Genomic DNA, 19,013 nt, shown 5'->3' with positions numbered 1-19,013 from the left:
TATTCTTCCACCGATGAGGTCACTGAACAATAGAGACAGATCATGGAGCGTGATTGAGGATTTAGCGACTGCTAAGGGGCGTTTCTGGAAGCGTGTCATGCTCTGAGGAGATTATTTATGCACACTACGCGTCGAGGTAGTGGAGGGATGTCTATTAGGGTTAAGGAGACGTAACTTATCACAGAGTTTGGCTTTTCTTGTCAAAGGTTCGATACGCTTGCGGCATGGCTATCACACATCTCTCGCCGGAGGTTGCGACTTGATCAGCCGCCACAACATAGCTAAATATAACTAGAAAATGAACATCTACTATTTTACTATTCCAAAATGTTCTATTCCTGCTTTCTATAGGTTGTAGGACCATTCCGCATTAGATCACACTATCGAAATAAATATGGAAAATTTTCTGTCAAGGGAACATATTATCATTAATGCTTCTCTTATTTTAAATAATGCTAGGCTTTGAGGTTGATATTTTATACGCAATATCGCGGAAATTTCATAGGTTTAAAAATGTACCTGGGGTTGATTAAATCCTTAATTTCCTCCACCCTCTACCCGACCTTGGATGATAAAAATTCCTGAAGCTCTTAGATCTTTAACTGCACAGAAAATTTTATATTCTAAAACATTATTGTTAACTTCTGTATTCAAGGTTTGAAATTCTTACATCCAAAAGAATAAAAAATCAAAGTTGATATTTGCTGAAGGTGTAATATATTTGCTGCAAATGCGATTATGTATTACCTCAGTCATACTCTAAATTACTTCGACTCAGTCAATTGTTACCAAAGCTAATATAAATCGTGGAGAATTTTTTTTAACCAAATATTACGCATTAATATATACGGGTAAACTTAAATATTCCTATTAATTACTAAATAACTTGCAAACTTTGAAATCTTTGGATTTCCGATGTAAGTTTCCAAGAATCAATAAAACATCATCTACTAAACTGATAGTAGACTTTGCGTTTGAAATAAGTAGGACGGAAGGTTTTTGATGGATAGCAACATTCTCAGGAAATGTAAAACATAGGGCGCAATCACAAATATTATAGCAGAGGATCCTCAAGTCGGCCTCATCATATGTTGTTACCCACCGCGCATTTGAATGGGCCCACTAAAATCGCCACTCGCGTCAATGACGGACAAATTGATCCGAGTTTCACGGGGAAATAAGGTATAATCAGGGGAGCCAACGGACATTTATATTCATGACGATCAAATTCATAACTCTTCGATGCTATTCCTCGCCATTTGAAACATTATATTGCAAAATATTGGAAAAAGAGGAATCGCATTTCACTCATTACCGCGCTGTGGACATTTTTGAAAACCGATTGAAATGCGACCGAAGTGGCAACAGAAATCAACATACTAAGGGATGGAATTGGCCCTTCTCTGTGCAGTCCCCTCGGGCGTGAGATCATCTCGTTTGATCGACAATGGGAAAAATTTCGTGGCAACTATCTCGTACGATAGAAAAATTCATATAAGCCTTAAGGCTAGCTTATTTCCTGAGGAATTGAAAAGATCGGGCAAAGAGGACTTTTGAACAGGGGCACGGAACAATTGAAGTGTCGCTGAGGACGTGGTGAAAAACGCAGTCTACTAGGGTCTGCGACAAGGTTGGAGGCGTACGAGTCTCGATACAGGTGAGGCGTTTGTCCAGCGGCGACGGCAAAGCGACGCCGCTTCACAAAAATCCCTGGCGCCGTGGCAGTTTCAGTCACGTCACTTTGGTCATCCTCGTCGACAGTCAAACTTGACACCTCGAGGGCGAGACCATTTGACACCACTGCTGCCGGCCGACTAAAATCAAATCGAGAACGTGTGTCGAGGTGTTTCCTCTTCAATCCACGCCTTAGGAAGCGGCGCTCGTTCCCTCGCGAGCCTTTAACACGTTAAGTTCCCACTGCAATGGCTTTGCCGTTACCTCCCTCACTGCAATACCCACGTAGAGGCAGATCTCATCCCAAAAACCCTATTTTCGCTAGAAGTAAATAAAAATTTTCAAAATCCTCACATTTTAATGTCGATATTTTTATAGTAAAAACGTGCTTCGAAATCATCATGTCAGGTTGTTAAATTATTTATATGAAGCTTTATTCATTTTAAATATTTTTTTTCTCCAAATTAACAAAAGGGAGGAGGATATAATAACATAAGAGGAGAAGAACAATTTTAACAGGCACACCAGCCTTAAAATAAGTCGCACTTGGCGACCCGTAATCCAGAAAAACTATCAAAAATCAACTCCTACAACCTCCCGCTCCTCTCCCTCCACCCAATGACACAGATACCTATATATATGGATATAAATTCCCACCTCATCAGATTGCCTTGAAAAGCGACCAGCATATGTCGGGAAACGCTGGGACCACCCAAAAATTGACGCGGCGACAAAGCCCAAATTTTTTTAATTTAACAGGATCACATATACACTACGCAATAGTTTATGATGATCATTTTACTCCGTTCCCAGCTTTTTGTGGACAATATTCGTTGTATAGTTTTCTAAATTCGTCTAATAGTTTGACTTATAGTTTCCTAAATTGTTTGCGAAAATGAAAATTTGAATTCACAAATATTTCCCAACTTATTTAGAGGTTTTATCTTTAGGGATGATTTGTTAGAAGAAAAAATGAAGTATAGTAACTAGAATTCGGGTAACTAAGAGGCCAAATATTCTCGCGGAACTGGTAATATCACTTTGCACTGCAGGCTGTAGGTAAACTGAAACATTGTTCAAACTATGTGGCATAGCTATTAAAATGCCCCTCATTACTCGTCGTAGGCATTTAGAATAGCCCGCAGGTAAGTCTATATCGTGGATCAAATGCAATCCCTTAATGAACTAATCCATCATATAAAACAACAATCATTTTATCATCATCTCCGTGAGTAGAACAAAAATATGTGAATACAGTTATGATTCAATATCTCTTTTCTCAGATAAGGATAAAAATCTGTGGCAATTAAACTATAATTACTCAAATTTTCATTCAAGTAGGTATGGTGTGATTACCTATAGGCAATTTTCCTTCTGATTATTGAACCCTGCTTCAAATTTCCCGCTACTTTTTTCTAGGATGATAAACGCAGATCCCAGGAATTTTTCACGGGAATTATAAACGTCCCTCATCAAAACCTGGAGTGAATAAGGAGACAGTAAGAGTCTATCTAAGAATAGCGTGGGGAGGAGGGAAAACCTGTCCTTCAACTTAGTGACCTTTGAAAATTATAAATTAATCCTGACGCTCGCAAATCTACAAGAAAAAACATTAAAGTATTTTTTATCAGTTCAATTTTTGTACAAATTCGCATTTCCTATCCCTTTTTGCTATAATATTTTAACTTTACAATTCACCTAACAGAGATAAAATCAAAATGGATTTCCAAAATGCCTCTTTATAACCGACATACTTTTAATTATCTAACTTACACACTGAAAATTAAATAATGGGATACTTCACCTCAGAGATTAGTAAACAGGAATCCTACGCATTGAAAAACATTCCACACAGTCTGTCTGAAATGTAAAAAGGCCATATGGAATTAGTGTTGGGGTAAAGTTTTAAAAGTAATAATCGTGATGAAAACATTTAATTGCAAATTGAAACTACCGTAACTTCTGTATTTGCATGTAAAATTAACACTTCCAATTAAACCAATAAAGTCTTGAAAAAATACGCTTTCTTAATGGTCATGAACGTATTTTTTTAAATGGAATAAATATTCCAATCCTTTTACATATTAATACATAGGTGTCACAATTAGAACGAATTTACTATTTGTAAAGGATCAAATTTCGCTCGTAAATGAAGATAAAATGTAACAACTGCGAATGAAACAGTAATTATACTCTTTGCCCAAATGTAAATTTATATTTTCGTCCATGCCATAGTGAAGAAAAATATTAGTATGATGGGAATGATAGGTAAATAAATAATGATTACACATTTAATGATTGATGACACCGAGTGCCCACGGCACAGTGGAGGAAGTCCGAATTCCCTTCATTCTGAGGGATTTTGCAGCTAGTAAAATGATCTGCCTCGAATATTCTTGGCATATATTTTTAGGGTGAAGCATGTTCTCACGTAAGAGATAAAAAATGGAAACTATGATAAAGAAAAAAAATAAGATAATAAAGATGAAGATCCGAAAATAAATCAGTAATGATCCATATCCTCTGTATACCAATTCCTCACTGTGCAGAAACAAGAGATCATTTGAGCAATGATAAGTGACCATATTAGATGAGACTAGAAGAGGTTCTGAGGAGATAGCGGTTTGTTGATATCTAATGCAAGAATAAATAATTCAAGTAAAGGATACAATTTATTAATGTTTTTTCCGACTGTTACCACCGACAGTAACTGTAACGACCAACAGAAGCCATTACAGGTGCTCCTCACCAGGGGCACAGCCAGGAATTAAGGCTGAGGAGGGGGTTTAGGAGTAACTAATACTGGAGTGTACGGGGGGATGGAATACCCATCAGGATAAGCGGTAGGTGCGAGATCAATAAATTGGGGAATTTTAAGATAAATGGTTCAAAATGGTGAGTTTTACGGCTTTCTGAGGGATATTTTATGAACCCTTACACTATTCTGTTAATAATATCAATCCAAGTAAGTAAAGTGGATTAAACTTAAAAATTTCTCCGAGCTCTGTGGGGGGGGGGCTTTTATCCCCCCATAATCCCCCCTCGCTGCGCCACTGCTCCTCACATGATACAGGATATGTGTGAGGAAAGAGAGGAATTGAGAATGGTGGTTACCTCTAATCGCCCGACGAGGGCTCAAAATTGCTCGTAAATATAAGGACTGAGCGGTCCAAGCCCAATCAATATTCCACTCCTGTTGAGAATGAAAACAATATTTTCATTTCCATACATATCACACCGGCCATTAGATAAAGAGCCTCCCCCGCCCCTCTCTCAGGCAGACTTCGAAGCTCTTCCCCCACCGATCCAGATTGCCCCTCGGTTCGCAATAAACAACAAAAGCATCCACCTCTACTGGACGCTTATGCCGTTGTAATTAGAGTAAATATTGACAGAAATGACAGTTTTGTAATTGGTGAGCGATGCTGCAGTTCTCTCGGTTGACAAATAAAGCATTTAATGGCTGGAGCGCGTTTCCGCTCCATTTGAATTTTGAGCGACCTCTCTGCGCGGAGTTTCTTTGAAGTGCGCCCGCGATGATGGAGTGTTTTCCTGAGGTTCGCTGCTATTGTATGCATCGTCTCACCAAGTATTTACCCTTCATTTTTCCCACATCTCGCTGTGGAAAAACATATCTAATGGAAACAAACGCATGATTTAAGTTCATGGGTGGCAGCTCGCGCTTGGATTGAATTTCGTAAGCAGCTAATATTATTCGTAAGGATGAGTAAGTTGAAAAAACTTATTCTGTTGATTATATGATCGACTCCTTGTTATCTTAACGCCGAAGTCCATAATTATTACCGCGTATAGCCAAGTATCAGAGCGAAAGATAATTACTAAATGCGGGAAATGAGAGGCGAAGACTGAATTCAAAATCAGTTGCGTTGTTTTTCCGCTGTTTCCCATAATAATCGCCACCAAAACATTTTTAAGAGCGTAAATTAATCAAAAAGGCACTATAATAAAACTACATCTACGGAGCCAACTAATATTATTTAAATGGATAGACAAAATAAAGTAACCGTACCAAGTAAGGAGAGGAAAGAAGGTATTTTTTAAATCTCTTTCTGGCTTCTAATAACATACTTCGTCTTAAAGTCAGCAATTTAACTAGAATTAATGTCAGCAAGATGTGCTCGAAATATATCCCAGCAGCAGAAATCAAGGCCAATCTCCTACAAATGCTGAATAACGGGGTATTCTAAAAATTGGACTTTTACTATTTTATGCTTCAAATCACTTTGAGGACACAGCAACCCAATTATCCAACTAGATTGATACTGGACAAATGGAGTACAATTGTGGTAATAGTTGCAAGTACTACCGTCATAGGTACATTTTTACTTTGGAATTGCTGAAACAGATGGCGAAGGGTAACGTTTAAGCCCTATTGTCCTAATTCGCTCTCTGCTACCGTGACTAGGCAAAAATTGTATTTTCTTTCTAAATTATATTGCTGTAAAAATTGAAAATTTTAATTGTTAGAAATAACACTTAGGATTCAAAAGGTGCATAATTAAAGGAATATTACCTTTAAATCAATATTTTAGAAAACTATATTAGTCCACCGTACCGTTATTCTCTCGCAGATAATTCATTCTGGCTTAAGTTTAGGCCATACACTTGAGTAGTAAGAGAATCATACAAGCGTTTTGGGGGGCTTCGACTGCTAAGTTCACCAGCACCACGCATAATCTATACCATTGCCACTGAAAGACGAATATTTTAGTTTATCAAACTTTTATTGCGTAAAATAATTACGGAGGCTTCCGCGGTGATTAAGTTGATGATTGGTTTCCGAACTCCGCATTTTTGGCGGACGACAGTTTTGGACGCGTTCCAGCTCTTGTCTTCGGGTCCAAAAATTTAATTCAATTTAATATACATAATTTTATTTTATTGTCTAATTAAAAAGTGAAAAAGAATTTGAATATAATTAATTAAATTTTATTTATGAATTCTGAGAGCTATGAGAACGATGGAATACGATTTTTGAATCGGGAAGTGTAGTTAGGGCATAGAACAGTGAATCCTGCCAATAAAAGGGGCATGTTATTAACGGAGACAGAGAGCGGCGAAGGGTTGTACTGAGGTGGATGGAGGTGGAAGGAGAGAAGGTGGAGGGAGACCTGAGCCACGGGCTGTGTGCACTGTGGTAATATTATGGCTCGAGGGGGGGTCTACTTGCGGTTCTCAGGGATCAAGCGGCGGCCAGGGCCGGGCATGGACTAGTATACGGGATGCTTCGGGCAGACCGTGCGAGTTTCGTCATATCAGGGGCAGAAAAACACCCAGTTGTGGATTGCGCATAAGTTTGAAGGATAAGCAGAGGGTAAGGTTCAGTACAAAGGAATTTCAGAAGAGAGTGATTCACGAAAAAACCCTACCTGAAGAACGGAATTTACGGTCATTAATGATCGCCCTCTTCATTTGCAGATGACTACTCGGTCTCTTTGAGTAAACCACAGTGATTTCAACAACAAAGACCTACTTCTTCCGCGTCAACCATTACAAAGACGGTCTCTTTCATCTCTTTTGTTCTCTACCTTCTAACTCACCCAGCCATACAACTCCAAGAGTGAGAAATAAAAAAAGTGCTATCTGTTTCGTTTTCCTAACTGCATTATTTTATAAATATTAGAAAAGCTTATAAAATATACTCATAATTATAAATTTTGAGGACCATCATTTTCAGTACAAAAACAGTCTCAACGGAGAGTCTCAATTAGTAATATATTGCTCTAATTATTGCGGAAATCGAGCATTTCGAAAGCAAGTCATTAAATTAAACGATTTGTTCCTTTAGGTCGTAAAACTCCCTAGTATAATAGGTACTACTACTTCAGAAGTCTATACATCTGCCCATCCTATGTATAAATATTTATATCTAGTTTCCTTACTCTATACATCACCGGTAATATTCTCCCTATTGCTGACTCAAGGATTTCCTAAATTATCCTTTATTATTAAATTAATTACATAAAAGATTGGTTGGTCAGAAAGAGGGGCAGGGGTAGGGGAAAAACCATCTAAAAAGACATTGGAAGAAAAATTAGACCATGTTATCATTTTTTTAAAGTAATTGCTAGATCAATTTAAAAAATAAACGCTATATATGGAAACACTAAAAACTTTTTTATACGAAATTAATAGACATGGAAGCACTCGATAGATTACCGATAGTAAAAGGATATTATTTTTCGATCTCGCAAAGCCGATAATATGCTCACATTTCTATTTTTCAAAATTAACTAACATACTTGAAATATTTTAAATGAACAGAGGCGAAAAAAATGAACTGGACTAATAAACATTTGAGTGGGAATTAAACATTCATAAGGGGATCAATACCTTTTCTTCTCGAATAATAAACTGGATTAATCCACGGCTAGGGGATTGACTAATTTTACCCTCACGGATACGAGCGGCGAAGACACTCGACCGCATAAAAGGCCGGAGGTCGACCGGTCACTGGTCCTCGTGTTTGGCACTGGTGTCACCCGCGGAAGGGAGGCGGTGTCCGCGGAGGGGCGGTCTGCATGCCCCGCGGCCAACAGCAAAGAGAGAGAGAGGGTCGCTTTTCGGCGGAGGAGGATGTATGCGGGCGCTCTCGTATGACTGCTGACTCAGGGAGGCCCCCGGGGGCGGATGAGGAGTCGACGGCGGCGGAGAAGGCCTCCCCCGCCCCCGCTCTTCATAACCCCTTGCCCATTCCTCTGCCCTCTCCTCCCCTCGGTCTCTTTTTTACGCCCCCGAAGCCTCCGAGGAAGGGATGCGAGAGGTACGTCTGCGGATTTCGTATCCGAAAGGCAAACGAGTCAGGCACGGAAATTGAAGTCGATGAAGTTGTGGAGAGGGGCTGTATACAGAGGGGGCGGGAAAGAGGAAACGGTGCTGGGAAGGGATTCGTATTGCAGAGAAGGATAAAGGAGAAAAAAAACACAGGAGGAACTCGTATCCATGCCGAGAGAGTTTCGTTAAGCTTTTTGCGAGTCAGTCGGAGAGGAGAGAACAAGGCAAACCTTTTCGCAAAAGGGACCTGAGTTAACCAATATACAGAGGGAGAGAGAGAGCCCTGTCTCCATAATACCTTCATCGGAAGACTGTTGACGTTGGCTGAATTTCTCCAGTCTTTTCTAATCTACGCTAATTCTTCATGAAAGCTTTCTTTCTTCAATTCCTTTTACCAATTTTTCGCCAGCGCTTTCGTTGCATTTGCTTTTTTTCTTACTTTCGGAATGAATACGCTTAACATTATTTCTAACAATTAATCATAATTTCAGGACATTCCTAATTGAAAACCAAGCTCAGGTTAATTATTTTCTCTTTTTTACTCAGATTCTTTCATTTCACGTCTTGTTTCATTTGAAGAACATTTTTTACGTTCCTTCTCCAAATATTTTTATTAATCCCTCCCCTTGCTTCAAGAACTTATCAAGTTTCAGAAAACTAGTTATCCAAAGGAAAATAGTTATGGCATTAACTTTCTTTCTGGTTCCGAATAGTTTATGAGCCATTTGTTAAATTCCTAGTCTATGCAAAACATTTCTTAACACCATTTTCATAATACCATTATTCATAATAATTATTGAGAAATGGAAAAACTGCGCAACCTGAGCATCCTCTAGACGGGGGACCTGTATAATTAGCATAATTATAACATAACATCAATTTGGCCCACAATTAGGTACTCGGAGGACGTATCTGACCTCCGTCACCATTTTTCATAGAAAAAGGTTTAAGCCAACTTGCTCTTATACATGAGCGGCCACCGAGCTTACAGAAAAATATTGCCCCCAGGTAGTCTTCCCGAAATAATATCATTCAAATTACCAAAACAATTTCCTCGAACATTTGAACTATAACTCAGAATGCAGGTAAAAAGTCATCTCCTCTGCATCCATTCGTGGCTGAATCCCCTGAATTTCTTCCTGAGGTCACTTACACGTAATTTGCCAGAGTATTGACGAGACAAATGAAAACACTAGATTTTTCGTCGCTATATTATTTAATTATGAACATCAGAAAGAATTACCTTCGTGATTTGAAAGTGCTAAATACATTCGACATTATTTGATAAACATTGAATATGATATGCCTTTAATTATTTCGCTATATTTGAGAGACTGAGACCAATAGTAAATTAGGAGCTAAATTTGGATATCATAGCTATTCCAAATGCCATTTTGAGCCGTCATTATTTGCATATGTATGATAACACTACAGGAACATGGCCTGAAACAATCTAAAAGGTTTCATTCCAGTTTTTTCGATTTCTATCAATCTAGATGAGGTCTGGGAATATAGTGTGCATAGATTAAACTATCAAGCCATTAATTTTAAGCCTCCAGGATATTTTCAAACTCGGAATATACAAATAAGTCGCGATAATTCATTTTAGCGCGATAATTCCACATTATGCATGTCAATAATCAATTTATGATTATGAGGCCAGAAATTTCATCGGTCGCCGGTTTGAAAGGCTAGAGGTGTGGCCACAGGGAACGGCTGAACTGCTGCGCAAGTACGTAACATGGGATTTTTGGGGATGAGATGAATTCTTCCATGAGTCATGTGACGGGACAAATATCCTCCGGGCAGACGATGTTGGTCCTGTTCGAACTGTTGGGGAATAAAATGAATGTGTAAAGGTCGGATAAATAGAAAAAGTATGTATCAGTAAAATATCCGCTTTTAATTTTTCTCTACACATTTTTTTAATGAGTCAAGGTTTAAATAATTCATACATTTTTCAATCTTCTACAATTTCAATTGATTTTGACCACTACCCACGGTTATATGTTTCAGCGCACCGACCTGGAGAGCTAATGTGTGTGGTTAACATGAGCTGGTGAGAGATGATGGCGATTACGGATGACGAAAGATGCTAGTTGAATAAAATTTTTCCTAAAAATGCATAAAAATGAAAGTATAACTATGAAAATAAATGGAATAACCAAAATGTATCACATTTACATTTTTTACACCGTTCGAAGAGCTTGCGATATTCTTGAAGATGCAGGAGAAAGTGTGAACTCTCTTAACGCTCAGATTCGTGCAAAAAAAAGGTATGTTTACTATTCTCACGTCTAACGTCTCAAGCCGTAAAACTAGCTTGCCTAATCAATGATCGAATTACAACCCAACAGTAACGGACAAAGACACTTTGTGACATACAAATAAAAAATTAATTCTTTTATTTTTTCCAACCACTCGTGGTAAATGTTTCAAAATCCCTAAAATGATACAAGTCAACAATCATTTCGCGAATGAGGTAATGATACATCGAAAACAGTGACTCAAACATTTAATTTTCATAGAATAATATTGAATGTGATACCTTTGTAACGGCGCAGATCAACCAGTTGTTATTTCGGGAGAGATATATATTCTGGAGACATATTCATTTACAAACGCTCTTTGCGTCCAATCAAAATAGATATTTGAAATCAATCTATGTGCACACAGTAAAGCACGTTGTTGAAGTGATAGCGGAGATAAATACTGTGTAATTGCCATAACACATATTAGCTAGAGTGGTGTGCTAATTATTTGCTTCTCGTTCGGATAATATGACTGTTAATGTATATTGTTTACTCAAAATCAATAAATTTATTTCTCTCTCTCGCTTGTTCTCCAATTCAGAAGAGACGATTATAATCAATCAATCCCTCTCAATTCCAATCCTCGGAACCGCATGCCCAAAGGGAGTTCTTGAAAACATCGAATTTATTCAGTGTCCCCTGATAAAAGTATGTAGTTGACGTATTCCTGCGGCCGCTGGCGATTCTCTTTTGGACATAAAACGGCCTATCAACATGCTTTTCATGTAATACTGTGTCAGATTTTTAAAAATATTTCAACAACTTCGATAAATTCAAAATTAACCAAATGAAAAATATCAAAATAAAGACAAGGAAGCTTATCCAATCTTCGACATTTTCGCTTGAATACTCAACCTAAACTAACAAGAACAAAACTTTGCACTCTTCCTCAGGATGATTTCCTACGCTAACATGGTTTCTTCGAATAGTCAACGTCAAAAGTATAAAAGGTTTTATTCTTGTTGGCTGAATATAATAATAGATTCCACGAAGTTACCTGAATCTCCATTTCCTGATATCAATCCAATTTTTTTTCTCTTTGGCTATTTCTCAGTTAACTTCCTTGTTTGATAGCAATACGGTGATAGTGGATGGTGTGGGTAATATTTTTTGACTAAAAAACCAATAATAAATAAAATTAGAATGCAGGATGAGGATGATTAGAAAATATTAGAAAAACTCCAGGTCTAAATGCAGGGTTCATTTATATTGAGAGCACATAGTGCGCAAAGGATTTCGCTTTACACAGGCTTAGCTTTGATTCTTCTTTATCGTTACTGTCTACGGGTGGTTACTCAAAAACTACTCTCGTATTGATGTGGGTGGAATTCAAAACGAGCAATACTCATGGACTTCCCATTAAATTGTATAGAATTTCAGATATGTGATTAATGAACATATAACCTAATTATATGTAGTAATTTACATTATGTAAACCACAAATAAACTATAAGAAACTTTTTTTCTAATAAAAAAAGGAAAGTGAATTTTTCCAAACAAAAAAGTTCCTATAAACCTGAATGGAAATCTAAAAATGTATAACAATAATTGCAGCTATTATTTGAGCGTTTCGAATAAAAAACAAAAAATTCAAAACTTGTTTAAATTATTTCCGTGACCCGGAAAAGAATTTTCACCAGAGATTACGTTTACCAGTTGCCTCCAAGAAAATGATGCTCCACCATATCTCCCTACCAGTAACGACTCGATCATGCGTAAAACCCAATGAAATCCGTCGTGAGTAGTGATTTATGGAATCCATGCGATAAAATAAAAATATCACTTCTTTTGCATTTTGGCCGGGTCGATATTTGCACATATACGAGCCTGAAATGGAACTAAGAGCCGAACAAGGGACGTTGGAAAACGTGGCCTCTCATCCCTTTGATCTTCCGTTGGATATCATCGCTACCTCCCCAACGCACAGGACCCGATGAGGCGGGCAACTGAAGTCGACCGGATTAAATCAACTCAATGTGGAGATCTTTTTTAGAAAATTGAGCAAAATGAAGATGCATTGTTCGGGACTGGAGGCTTAAGGTAGTTGATCGGAGGTAACGGATGGGCAATTGCTGGGTTGAAGTGGAAAAACCAGAATCGGGGGAAATATTGCTGATTATTTCAAAATATAGAAAAATAACATCGCATCGATAGAAAAAAATATATCAAAATTAATACATAAATTTAAACTAACACTAACTCACTTCCTTCATGATGGATTGAGAATTTTAAAATTTTCATTCGATATTAATCTAAATAATCGGTGCAAGAGTGACTTTGTGGTTATTTTAATCTTCAGATGCTCCTGAAGCCATTCCAACTTCCCTTCGCAAGAAATTTCCCTATTTCCTCTACATATTTTGGCGAGAAATTTCCCCATTTCCTCTACTTGCTTCTTCTAAAGGTAATTTTAGCATCGGAGCATCCAAGTAGCTTTTTTCCGATAAAAATCACTAATGAGTTAGATTATTTCAAATAAATGGGCAATTAACAATTCGTATACTGATAAAAATTCTCTACCTGGTAATATTCGTGGCCACCCTTACAGGTCGTTTTTAAACTCTATGGTATGTGTTATTCAGACTTCACATCAACAGGTGAAGGGCTCGAAGTTCTATTCAGCCGAACTTAATGAGAATACCGGGAAATATGCTTCAGGATTATGTTAAGTAAAACATTGTAAAACTTCGGAATATGAAAAAGAATTATCTGAGATGGAAATCAGTGAATGATTAAAATGTATCGTATTTTTCACTTTATTTCCGTTCATACTTCATATAGCAACCATCGCTAGCCGAGAAATAATGTGAACAGCTCGATATTTACGCAACGAAAAAAAGGAAAGTTTTCATGACTATGGGTACATTCCTACCTGCAAATGCTACAACGGAAATTAGCGGCTTAAAATACCTACCGTCAAGGGCCATGTAATCACATGTTCACCATGCCGGTGACCAATTCTGGTGCAATGTTAAAAAATTTCGGTTTGTATATTTAAACCCCGAACGATACACGTTAACAACATCTCACGTAAATTAAATTACACGCATATACTTTCCCATCTAAATGCACGAGTTTGCGCACGAAACTTTATTAAGTATTTTCAGACTTTTTGTAAAAATAAGCCACACTCTGAGGCACAGGTGAGCTGAGGTGAGTAGGGATGCTCTTTTTTTTCTGAGACGAGGGAGCGTCGGGCACAACAGAAGCAGCCGTTGATTATGGATTCCACTGCCATGGGGGAGGATGGATGAGAGCCGCTGTCGGCTCGGTTCTGGCGACGCCGGGACTAAAGAATGGTTTCAAGGGTTCTCTCGTGGGCGCTGCGGCATTGGCTAACGAAGGGAGGGCCGCGCGTCCTCAGGGCACGACGACTGGCGCGCGGAAAAGGGTTGAGATGGATGAAAGAGGGAAAAAGTGGGGGCGTCTGCGAAAAACCTCGCGGGGTCTCGGGGAGAGTGGGATCCTTATGCATAGATGGCACTGAGAGCGCGGCTCGGATGCAAAATCGAATCAGGCGCGCACCCTCTCTCTCTCTCTCTCTCCTTTGTTTGCCGGCCGGTATTTTCAGGTCGTGTTCCTCTGACTCTTTCTTTGGAATCTCACTCGCCCTCTCTATCCACCCCCACCCTCAAACAGTCTTCCGACTCAGGAGTCACTTTGACCACTCGTACTCGATTCCCTGTTTTCTTTTTTCTTTTTAACATGAAAGATGATTTGTTTCGTTACTGAACTCGGGTAATAGTACTGAAATAGACGGAACTCCATAGGGTTGTTATATGTATATATTGTCACTCTCCGCGCATTTAAATAGGTTCAAAAATGCAAAAAACTGAAGTCCGTGAGGGGAGAACGATTCTTATTTCTCGGGAAAATAGACTTCAACTAGGACATTGAAGAGACACTCATATATATGAGTGAGTTGGAAGCCAAGGGGTACAAGTGATTTCTTTTTTTATACAAAGTTGGGTATAGAAATTATGTATAGAAAACAAACGAGATCAATTAAATATTTAGTAGTGCATTTGATTTTCCTCTCGATGTCAGCACAGAACTGAGACTAACTCGTAACCCTTGGCAACCAATTTTTTTGTATTCCTTCTAGCAATTATCTTTACCTAACTCTGTTTCAAAAGAAAATCACTTGTACCCCTTGGCTTCTCAACCCCTCATATGATGTGATACATCAAATTCATAACTTTTTATTGGTATTCCATGCGATTATAAATTTTCTTTTGCAAGTATAGTAAATGAATCAACGCCACCTTGCGGATATTATTGAAAGCCGAGTAAAATACGCCTTACTAGTGAGTAGTTACAAATAGCAAGGTTCTACGGGGCGAACTATTGCCTTATTTATGCATACCCCTTCAACTCAGATAAGTAACAATTAAATATTATAAACGATATGGGGAAAAAGTCCGTTTGAAAACAATATATAGTCAAATTAGAACCCCTGTGTGATAAATGCGTCAGGTTCACCCATAAGTATACTTAATATTCGAGCGTAAAGGTCCTCATCTTGGGTACTTACCTAAACCATAGCTAGGCATTTATTCACTTATATCCATTTCAATACTTGAGTGCATTTCATTTAATGTCGTGCTATTTTACCCATATATGCTGAAATTATATTTTTCCCGTTTACATTAGAGGTTAGTCTTTGAAATATTATGGTTTGTGAATAATTTATACGTGATATAGAACGTGAATATTCATGGATTTCGTTGTTGCCACATTCGAGACTGAAACGAATTATCTTTGACATTGGAAATAAATAAATGAGAAACTTTCCGCAATCTAACACAATCGCGGCTAATGATACGGGTCGCAAATATAACCAATCACCGGGTATTTACGGCTAGAAAAAATAAATAAAATAGTTTAAAATAAATATGGCCAAAAATACGCCGGACATATTGGAGAAGAAATAGCTTGTTATGTAAATAGACTGGATCTAATAAAATAGGGCTCTAAAATTGTTGCTAGATCCACAGCAGGTACTGATTCAGCTATAATCGTAATTTTAAAAATACATTTGGCTTTGATAGTTTTTTAAGTTATTAGCTTAAATAAATATACACATATACTCATCAACAATTTTTACATAAACCAACACTTAATTAAAATTTGAAGGATAAGTTAAAAGTTTGTGAAATAAATAGGCTGAAAGAATATGCATAATAAATCGTTTTTTAATACTTTTTCCTTCAATCCTGTTTTGATAACAAGTAAAATTAATCTCCTCATGCTTATAACCGTTACTTAACTTATTGAATAACATTTATGTATTCAATATTCCACCTGGTCAGAATTTATACAAGATAATGTTGAAATAGTTATTACTTAAACTTTGAAGGATTTGACATGATTTTACTTTCTGTAAGATAGTTCATTAGGAGAGATATCACTGGGCTCGACCAGGATTCCAATCACCTGCTTACTGCTAAAATAAACCTCTCTTCAATAAGTTTTCTCTGAGAAAATATTGGGGGAAAATGTTTTCAATTCACCTTATGACTCTCGAAAAGGGCTGACGGAAATTCAAAAGATTTTCGAGTTTGATTGGTTCCAAGAGACTAAGGTTAAGGAGTTGCCTAAAATTCTCGGGACCTCCACTCGAAACTTTCACGGCAGATATTAAGTGACCCGTTTCCGTCGACTCCAGCGCATTCCTTCGCTTGAACCTTTGCTGATCTATTGCTCCGTGAAATCGAGGACCCTGAAAATGGGGGATAAGCTCCCTTAAGATTTTGGCGCTAGGGTTTCCTCCATTTCCTGCTAGAACGGAAAAACTCAGTTGAAAATAACTTCCCCTCGAATTCTTACATCCTAACTTTATCTTTCCCATCACCACACTACTTGCTTTTACCGTAGGTAGCTATATAAATTATAGAATTACTGCATTGGTTAACATAGGGAATATCATTTTATTTCCTTTCTTATTAATTCTCAAATTCTTAATAATGAAACTCCCACAAATGCTTGTGATTCAAATTAATTTGCTGAATATAAACGGGTCGCTAATTTTAGTCCATGTTCTAAAAATTTATTTATTTATCAAATCATTCTACATGAAGTTATACAAATATTGTTCAAACGAAAACAAAATATATAATTTTATCATTTATTCCCACTTTTTAAATTTGAGAACGCATGATACATGTGCCCAACTCACAAAATCGATATTTTAAGTGTTGAATACCTACAAAAAAGTCAAATAAGCAGGTTTTCAAAAGGCCTCCAATGTTACCTTAATTTCTGATTCGTTGACGAAAAAAAAAATTTTCTTCCTCATCAGACAACAGACAAATCTAATAGATATCCCCCCAATCTGGAAGATGTGAGTCGAAATAGATGTGCGTTTTTAATCAATTAGCATTCCTCCAATGTTATTCCTTTAATTTCATTTTCTCTCACTTAATACCAATGAGCACAGGTGAGGTTTCGAGCAGAGGAGGCGGAACAGATGCATATTGTGCTTGTTTTGACTCACGCAGTCACCTCACCAAAACTGCCCCCAAACCTCCATCACACTGCTCCCCTCCCCTCTAAAACTCTTCCCTATACCGCCTCGACCTCCTCACAACTCCGCTCCTGTTACTTCTTTTTGTTTTTCGCTTCGTTTTTGTTTCCCTTCTCCTACCCGACGCCACCAGTTTTCGTGCCCTCGGCGTGCTTTGGCGTATATACGCGTCACCAGTCTTTCCGCGAGGCGTCGCTGTAATTCTCTTTCCGCTCGGAGCGGCCCCGACGGAGGCGTGAACGTCACTGCGTGCACGACGACTGGCAGCAGAAGAGTTGCAGGAGGATGAATGGGGGAGAAGGTGATAATGCGGACGGAGAAGAGAAAAGAAAAACCTTTAAAGGGAACTGAAAATGCAGGGAAAGAGGGAAATGAAGGAGAGTCTGCATAGAGACAAATGAGGGTTACCTACGTTTCCAATCGATTTTCAGGTTTATTCTAGAATTCTTCTGGAATAGCTGTGCGTCGTTCTGCTTATCAGACGATTCCGTCGCTGTGTTCGCACTGAGCGTTGAAGAACTCAGTCCGGTGGGACTCGGGTCCGTATATACAAGATTAGCGGGTGAGACAGGATTAGCGGGTGAGGACTTTACTTCGTCAAGCCTCCAACGTTTACCTACCAAGTCGGTGTCAAACCTTGGAGCATTTTGCAAACCACCCTCTATAGCTTCCTCTCCCTCATTGAACTTCTCTCATCCTTTTCCAGTAAGGCCTATTATATTTCATTATCTAAGAATCCATCCCCATGACTATAGTATGAGCACATTGACACACCAGAAAAATAACTTTAGGCCTGAAAGAGAGCGCGAATTTGAAATTTCGAAATTGTGAGCACATAGATCATACGCTCAAATTAAATATCCCATCCTGGAAGATGTCTTCAATGTCATGTCCTCAGTTCAGAAGGTAGTGTCTTCATCATCTCTGGACTTGGACGTCACATATATAGCTTGGAGCCACTCCCCTCATAAATCCTCGCTACGCCTGAAGCTAATTTGTCAGTCAATCAAAGTGATGATAAAGTGTGTGACAGTAAATACGCTAGGGAAAGAAAAATGATAGGAATTTAATTTTAAATTGATAAGAATAATGGAGATTTTCTACGATTATTAAATTTATTACGACCTAGGTCTCATGTCATTGCAACATCTTCAAGGGATAAATGATGTGTTGTTTTGAACCTGGATTTGTACCTTAGATCTGCACATTGAGAAAATGTAGTAACAATGAAACCTAGTTCATAATTCAATCTACAATTGTACAAAGTAGCAAGTATTTACTTTAATATGGAAAAATTCCTCTCCGTCACGCTTGAATATTCGAATATTATTAAAATGATAGGAATATTTGACGGTATGAAAGATGCCGAAGATAGCTAATACAGGCCGCCAATAGAGATACGTCAGAGGTGGTGGTAGAATCCATAAAATAGAGTCGATAAAGTGAAGTTTAGCGTTTAATGACTTTAGAAAAACACATGTGTCAATTGATTGGTAACAACATGAAAATATTTACGGATGAGCTGGCCACTGGATCAAAAATCAACGTAGAAATAAATCTTCAAACGGCGCGGCGGTTGCAAGTTGTGTTTGCTTGATACGTTGAAAACAACCAACATGTTTTCATTATTCTTTGATGTATCACAGAAGTTAGTTGAAGAAATTAATATCTTTATTTCATATAGTTTGATGTTAAATGAATAATCA

Source organism: Ischnura elegans, chromosome 1, assembly GCF_921293095.1.
Source record: "Ischnura elegans chromosome 1, ioIscEleg1.1, whole genome shotgun sequence".
Lineage (NCBI taxonomy): Eukaryota > Metazoa > Arthropoda > Insecta > Odonata > Coenagrionidae > Ischnura > Ischnura elegans.
This window is presented reverse-complemented; position numbering follows the sequence as displayed.